Genomic DNA, 9,575 nt, shown 5'->3' with positions numbered 1-9,575 from the left:
AAAACAAATATGATTTGTTTTTGGCAAATGTATTAGGTTAATCTATTATATTACTAATAGCAATATAATATACCAAAATAAATATTAATAAAATATCCTTAGAATTATATAGGTAGGCAAACAAACCGTCTCATCTCAGAGTCGGTTTTCATCATGTCGATTCATCTCAGAGTTCAATTTTGACATATCAATTACAGCTAATGAAATACTTAATAATGAACGAAGTGCATTTGACATTTACTATAATATAGAACAGCGAGTTCTAGTTTATTTTAATTATATTTATCGTTGATTTTTCTGAGATCATTGTGAGTTCTATATAGGTAGTTACGGTACTGATTAGAACGTTTATATAATAATTGGTATTTTTTTTAATAAAATTTAATAAACATAATAAAATGCATAATATTATATTATTAAATACAATCTTTATTTTGGTTTATTATCTCAAAAAATTGTCGAAAAAAATAAAAATGTTTTCTTCGAGGTAAACATATTATCTTTGAAAAGTAAATATTTTAACAGAACTCCGAATACTACCCAAGTGTAATGATACTCACATAATATATTAAATACATAGTAAATACATACATATATTCATATGTATGATGTACCTGACATATACCTATATATTTGTATTTATAAATTAAAAATAAATGTCGACAACTGCGCCGCACCTACCTTTTCAACATATTATAATATATACCATATATCTATTATATAGATACCTTGCATATCATAGTATAACACTATAATATATAAGCAGTATAATATAGTCGCAGTTCTCAAAAGGAGACGCTTGGATATTATAATAATTTTGTACACACACACACACATATATATATATATATAAACATTTAAACAAATAGGCCCAGAAGCCATGGAAACACCATACACACATTAAGTACAACGCCGGTGGGTGCGATAAATTTCACACGTCCAACTGCAATCGGTGAACACCGATCTGCTTCCTCGTGCACGCCTAATATGCGCTAAGGCTGTACGGCGTAAGTACCTATACAGGTATTATTCACACATACACGGGACGTCCGATACATATAATATATACATTATTTTTTACTACAGTCCGTAGGGCGCAAAATATCAAATCGCATATGAATTTATATTTTATACCTGAATATCGTTAAATTGTTGTAGTGTAATAATTTTTGTTTTTCGTGTATGTTTTTTTATGTTTCTCGCATGTTTCGCGTGATGGCCGGTAAGCACCGGCAGACTATTAAATTTATTAGGCGTGAATGTGTGTAACAAGTGTTAGGTCTTTTGTTTACAATTATTATTATTATTATGATTTTTGAAATTGGAATATATTACGCGCAGGTGGACGTGTTTTCGCGCAAAATCGACCAATTTTCCTCGACATATAATAACACGATAAAATTGGCATTATTATTACATTATACTATATACTATAGTGTATATATATATGTATTATAGTCGAAAAACCGCTATGAGTAGCAAGTGGCAGTAGATATATATATATATATATGTGTGTGTGTGTGTGTGTGTTGTGGTATAAATGTATAATTATTGTATTATATTACTGTTTATAATACGTTAACCGCTACAACTATACTCGACTACGAAAATAAAAAAGTTAAAATAGTTAAAAAAAATATAACATATATGTACAATTTATCATTATTATAATATTTTATATAGTTATATGTATATAATGCTATTATTCCATACACAATAAACATATTTCACAGTCACAACAAATTTAAAACATGAGCTCGTTCAAAAAAAAAAAAAAAAACATTAAAAACTTAAGTAGGCACCTTCTCCAATATAGCTTTTGTTTTCATACTTGTCCTGAATAGGCCTCTTTTATTTTTTTTATCAGTATTAATATAACGATTTTTCGATTTAATAATATTGTACCTATACTAAATTGTCTAAAATACGATACAATTAATTACGTTTCTTGTTTAAAAGTTAAAACTATCACATTATTCGTTTATGTTACCTAAATAGTAAATACACATATTTACGGGACGTTGTCTGATTAAAATTATTATGTATAGTAAAAAATATGGGGGTGGGGGATATATTAGTCATGGTTTGAATTTATATAATGTTTGGCTTTACTTAAAGTTATGTTAGTTTTAAATTATTTAAATTATTTTATAAATTTTAAACTACAAAATAATTCGCAATTTTTCATTAACTTGTGTTGAATAATCAAATTTATAAAATTTATTTATTCAAAACAAACATTTTACCATATATAAATAGAAAAAACTTATTAAAATCAAGTTTCTATACCTTAATAGCACAAAAAAGTAAAAATATTTAGAATTTTTAAAAATTATACTAAATCTAATAAATGCTAATAATTTCTAAAGTAATAATAAATTATTTCAAATCCCTCGTTTATTTATCTATGAATTGAAACAAAATAGAATTTATTACAATCTGGTTTTGTGTAAAAATTTCTGTTTTTCCCTGTTTTAAATTCTGAATAGAGTGATAAATGCATTGATTTTACAATTTTGGTTTCTTTCTTGTATATATTATAGTGTTAAAGTATGAAATGGTGTTATTATATTATATCATGAATGTTTAAATACTTTATATAATAACCAAATTTTTTATTATGTCTAGTGTCCACTGTGCTGAAGGATTATATGTTGTGTAAATGTGTAATAAATGGCATAAAGGGATTCTGTAAAATCTAATCTCGTTTTTCACTCGTAAAATAAAACAATTAAAAATCTAAATAAAATGTGTTATCCAGTGTTTTAGCTTTATGTATATGTATGTTATAGATGGTATTTACCCAAAATGCTATTTTATAAGAAAAAATATCATTAAGATATTAACACATTTTAGTTTTTAAGTGACTTTTGGTATTTAAACCTTAACATTGTCAATAAATTAAATTATAATAAAAAAAAAAAATTAAGAAAAAATCAATAGTTTATATAAAATATTCAAATTATTTATTACGGGTTTACCTACTAGAATTTTCATATATTTTTAAAATATGTAAAGCAATCATATTATTATTTATCATCACAAAATATTATTTTGTATTGTAAATTAAAATTGTTATACTACATACTATTTTTGCCATATATTTTAACTTCAATCACAAATTTTACAATATTTATAGATCAAAGAGCTTAAACTTAATTTTTTTAAGAGCTATAGAATATATAGAAATAATTGTTATAAACTAAAATGTATAAGTTATAACTGGTAACACATTAATTTATAATAAAATTAATAATGCGTTTATTGGACAGAAGCGGGAACACGGGGACAGTATATGCAGCAGTTGCTGCATTTAAACATTTTTTTAAAGATCGATTGATTCGATCCATGATAATATTAAGGGGACTACAAATTCTAACAACTTAAAAAATTATTTAAAAACGGTAATTACTAGAAATCAGGCATTATTAAAAAAAATATATATTTCATAAAACTTAGAAAACTTATTATTGAATAACTTTCACACAATATACCTACAACGTATATATATTTCGCATATTTTGTAATTAAAAAATATTTAAATGACACCTACACCGGCTACATTGATGTAGATAAAAATGTAACTGGAAATTAGCTAGCAAATGGCGAATAAAGTGAGCAGTTTTTTTTCATTTATATATCTGGTTAAAACTTACCTTTCTCTTTATAAAATCTTATACTACAACACTTTTTGTGAATAAATCATTATTATACCTTTAAATATTATCCAATAATACAAATGTTGAATTTCGAGGTCATAAAAAAATGTATGTGCCTTTACTCTAAACTTTATTTTAAAATGTTAGTGATGATAACTTATGAATAATCAATTTTATATTAAATTTTCAATAAGTTTTATTCACAAACAAAAAATGTATTATAAATAAATAAAAACTAAAAAATGGAAAAAAAGAGTTTGATCTCTTCTCCTTCCTTCAAGTACAGCTGGTGAGCTAGATCCAATTTTCCACCAGAAACCACTCTCTATGTTTACGATTGAAACTGCTTACCATCACTCATATAAGTTATGTCAAAAAAATTTAAATTTTCTGTTGAATAATATTGACCTATATGATGGTGCGTTGCTTAGTCTCCACACGAAAAATAAGTCACCTATAATATGTGCGTGGTCGTATAATATAGTACATATAAGTACAGTACACATATTATACATAATCCTCTCGCGTATCTACAATTCTTGTGAAGTACTGTGTCGACAAGATTTTCCTCAGTATTACAACCATAATACCCGAACACTGTCGCAATATTTAAATATTTGATTTGATGTACGCTTACAATATGCACAACGTATACGCACCATAATATAAGCGCCTTTATCGCTCTTAAGATACCGTACGTAATAAATCGTGTTGACGTGTCTTATAAATAGTCATCTCTCGAACTTACGACTATATAATAATACTAATAATAGCAATGATAATAATCTGACGATAATGTACGCCTTATCGATAACAATCTTCCACCATTTCACTTAATCCGAGCTCGTACGTGTGCGTATAAAACGATGGCTAGTGCCGCACATCAAACGCTACTGTCAGAACACCGATTTTCGAATTTACGATCCGAATAATCATACTTAAACATGACATCGAATTTTATTGAGTTCCAAATATGCGTTGACAACGTCATTCAGCTGGCATTCACGATAAAGAAAACCCGACTTGGTTTTTCCTTAACTTGATTATTTTTATTTAAAATTGAATAGTTATTACGTAAAGGCTGCATTTAATATTTCAATTGGCGTGTTTTTCAAAATTATAAAAAAATATAATTATGATGAAATTAGTGCATTTTTATAAATGTTTTAGGACAAGATGTACTAACACAAATTATCGAATACACTGATAACTTATTATAATATTAAAAGTACTTACTTTGTTTTTTGTTCGCTAAAGACATCTTGTTCATAATTAATTTTCATTATTATTAAATTTTTAAGTCATTCATAACTAAATAATTAAAACATTGTTATGTTATATCTGTAGGTACACAAAGCACTGCCATTTAGCAACTATATGTTTTAGAATGTTAATGTTTAGAGGTTTAGGGCAGTTCTTACATTGTCCGGTTAAGTGTCGGTTAAGACTAATGAATAATTTATATTTATTTTTATTTATTTATAGTAATCATAACAAAACATGCATATTGCATATTTATTACCAGGGCCGTTCAGAGGGGGGGGCAATGGGACCATTTTGCCCCAGGCCCCATTGTTGTAATATTTTTAGGGGGCCCCCAAAAAGTCTTGATGTATAATAATTAAAAACAAAGAACTATCACCGACCACCGTTATTGAGACAAAAATAATCTGCTTTGCGTCATCCACATAATATTAATACTTAAAATAAAATTAAAATATAATTTATTACTGTCTTATACAGTCATACAATGCGCGAGTAAGAGCATGACGTCCAGTCACGTAGTCAAAACAATCTCCTCCACCGCACCGCTCGTCTATGCCGTCGTTTCTACTTAATAATATTTTAATATATTAGTATAATGTGTATAGTATATGTGTGTAGTATAATGTGGATAGATCGCGATAACGATACTTGATTTGCTACGATAGGCGATGGTGCACGCAGCACTCGATATTTTTAGACAAAAACCTATAACCGATACATTGTAGAATTGACTATTCTGTATAGTAAACCACAACCTACACGGCCGCACCATTCGGTTGCTAATTACTCGACAGTCGATGTGTACCACACTACCACAGTGTCCCTGTATTTTTATAAATTTATTACTAGCACAGTAAATAGCGATTAGCAGAAACACCAATATTAGTAAGTAATAATTGATTGAAATATGTACATATTATTCTTTATTTTTATTAAAATGATTAATTTTTAATATTTCTATTAGTCTTTAAAGTAGTCTATCTTCGTATTGGGACATTAAGCTATAGTCTGTATCATTATATCTACCTGTACTTATAAAATAATACTAAATTATACCCTAATACGGTTATACCTATTTACATTCATAATTACATGTTAAATTTATTGAAGATAAATGTTTTTTTATTATTGACAGCTTTGCTGAAAAAAAAGCTAGGAAAAAGGTGTTCTGATATACATTTTAATATTTTATTTAAAATAATAAAATAATATACGTACATTTTTTTTAATTTTCTTAATCTACCTTATCTGTTGTTCTGATATACATTTTAATATTTTATTTAAAATAATAAAATAATATATGAACATTTTTTTTAATTTTCTTAATCTACCTTATCTATTTATTTAATCCTATAAACATCCAAGTTAATATTTTCTTTGAATATTTATATCTAGGAATAAATTTTAGTTTTTTGTATACATGGTAATACATTGCTAATAATGTATTGAATAATATTGATATAAATAATATGAATAATATTAAATTCTATTATGTAAGTATGTAATGCTATAGGTACACGAATTTAAATGAGCTTGATTGGTTAAGGTTTGGAAAAATAACGTTTATAAACATTTTGTTATTCTCAGTGAGTATTTTGTTTATCATATTTTATTATTATGGTCAAAGGGCCCCCAAATTAATTTGCCCCTGGCCCCGAAAAACCTTGGGACGGCCCTGTTTATTACGGCACACAAAATTCAGTGATTTATCTGCATAAAACAGCGTTGGCGACATCGGTAAATGGTATGGTTAAACTCGAAAGTGCATAAATAGTTGTTTATAATATGTAATATTTTACCCGTTACCATAAAACGATTTATTATACGTGTACCGTGTATGCACGTGATATTTAAACGAGTACTCGAGCCTGTGCGTAAATAGGAGCTTAACTATAGAGATTTTTGAGCAAATTTCCAACGGTTATTACGGTAATGTGAAACGTTCTGAACATTATTTTAATATCGTGCGATATTGTTTAGCGTATATTGTGTACTGTAATAAGTAGTGACAATAAAGCATATTTTAGTTATATGTTTACTATACTTGTATTTTTACTAAATAATAAATTATATTTTGGAAGGAATTTGCAAATACGATTTTGGTATAAGGTATAATGTTGAATGTTATCTAACTTAAATTATTATGCAACTGATATCCTTAATGATAGGATAGAATCATTTAACTATTGATGACCTATTCAAATTCGTATCAGACCTCAACTTCTATCAAACGAGTCATTAAAACATGGTATAATTATGAAGATGTCTGCTTCTGAAATGTTCACTTATACTTACTCGGAATATTGATTTTTATTGTTCATAATTATTACCTACTTTAATTATTAATATCTATATTTATTCAAAGCAATTATATACTATTTTTAATGATTTTGTAAAATGTTTAAAAATAATTAATATTCTAATGAAAATTTCAAGCATTTAATGTGCAATTAAATAATAAATTATTATATTATTTATATCATTCAATTGGACAATTAGACTATTTACATCGCAGTGTTCACTGTGCTATTTTAAATAAGTTAACTTAAAAACCTTATATAAGCAGATGTAATTAAAAATGTTATAAATCTACTTTATTAATGTGCAAAAAAATATACCTTTATTTTTTATAAATCTGTTTTATTTTAGATTCTGAACGAAGTTGTATTGATTTTATAATAATGTTTGGTTTTTTTTTTTGTGTCTGTCATCACGTTTTGCCATTTTGGAGTTAGTAAAAGTGCTTTGATTTTTTACTTCAGCCCATCTTTGAAAAAGAAAATTAATCTAGTTGGTACTTGGGGGGAGGTCAAAATGGGAATTTTTATGCTTAATCAATTTTCGACAAAATCAATTTCTTTATTTTGCTGTAACTCAAAAACGAACCATTGTAAATACTTGAAATTTTCATCAAATGTTTATATTAGCGTAATCTATTAACGATGAAATTTTCAAAATATTTTCACTTTTTTTAAGCTATTAACAATCCAAAAAATCTTTAAAATTTAATACAAGGTTTATTATAAGTTAAACTTATCGTAGTAAAAAAAAAATAAAAATCGTTGGTCACAATTTTTGTTTATAAGCATTTAAAGTTCAAATATTTATAAAATATTTGAAAATTGCGAAAATTTTCAAGAAATGTTAAGTTGAAAATTCATAACATTTTTGTGATTTATACCTAAAGTTAAAAAACCCAATACAATGTTCTCCATAACTTTTTCTTCAAATAACTGTAAAAAAAAATTCAAGCATTAATATAGAAAAAATTTTATGAGCCTATGAAATTTAATTTTTTACGGAATTGGGTAAAATAACGATGTATTACAATTTAAATATAGGTAATAATATAAAATATCCTACTAATTATCCTAGACTGACAAATCATATCTGTTCTGAATCGTTTTTCGTTTACAATGATTATCATTGAATAATACCTGTCGGCTGTCATTACATTCAAATTTAACACATCCATTATAGTGACCTACTCTTCATCACTACTATACAGCAGAGCGGTACCCACTTACCCACCCTTTTTATGGCATTGCATTTATATCAATATATCACCATAAAACATATTATAAACATATTTTTATTTCAAATTAATTATTATTATTTTAAATATAGGTTTGCGAAACAAATTATCATACGATATAAAAATAATAAATTCGCAATTATGTGTAAGTCCATACCTTTAAATCTTTAAAAAAAAAATTTTCCAATATTCCAAAAATATTATATTTGGGAAACAATAAGCTTAAAAAACTGTATAGTATATCAGTATTCATAAAAATCACACTTTTATAGGTACCAAATTATTACGTATATTGCTATATTGATATACAAAGTTAATGACTTAATGCACCTACAAAAAAAAAAAATGATTTTATTTATGTATTTTATTTTATTACGTTTATAATAGGTACACAAAATAATATTTCGTCTTTAGAATTATAATATTTTGAGTAACAACTTGTGTATTACTTATTTTAAATTAAAATTAAAATTTATTAATGTATTAATTAAATTTCATTATAATGTTACTATCCTCTTTATTAATTTGTAAAGTATAGCACCAGTGCAGACACACACATTTAATCCTTCTTACAAAAAAAAAAATTTCAATTTACAACTAAGATTTTTCGCAATACTTACATAAAAATGCATTACGTCTCATATTGAATAATTGAGTCTATGAACAATAATTGATAATAAACCTAATTTGATATACATAAATTAAAAACCTCAACAATTCATTGTTGAAAATAAATTATATACATTTAGATATTAAATAGTATTAAAAAAAATGAAAAAGCAAATCTCGAAGCGTCAAATGCAGCCACTTCCAACCTCACACTAATTTTTACACACACACACACATATGAAGAAAAAAATACAAATCATTCAAATTCTAAACCACCAATGGTATAAATAATGGACAAAACAGAATACCAAGTTAAATCAAATAAAAAAATAATATCCAGTCATGGCATAACCCAGGATTTAAGAAGAAAAATGAAACTATAATAAATAGACTACGAATAGGGCATACATTCATCACACACAACTATCTCATGTTAAACAAAAATCCTCCTATATGTGAAACATGTGGAGTGGACTACACACTCAAGCATATAGTCACTGAATGCC

The sequence above is a fragment of the Rhopalosiphum maidis genome, chromosome 3 (genome assembly GCF_003676215.2).
Source record: "Rhopalosiphum maidis isolate BTI-1 chromosome 3, ASM367621v3, whole genome shotgun sequence".
Lineage (NCBI taxonomy): Eukaryota > Metazoa > Arthropoda > Insecta > Hemiptera > Aphididae > Rhopalosiphum > Rhopalosiphum maidis.
This window is presented reverse-complemented; position numbering follows the sequence as displayed.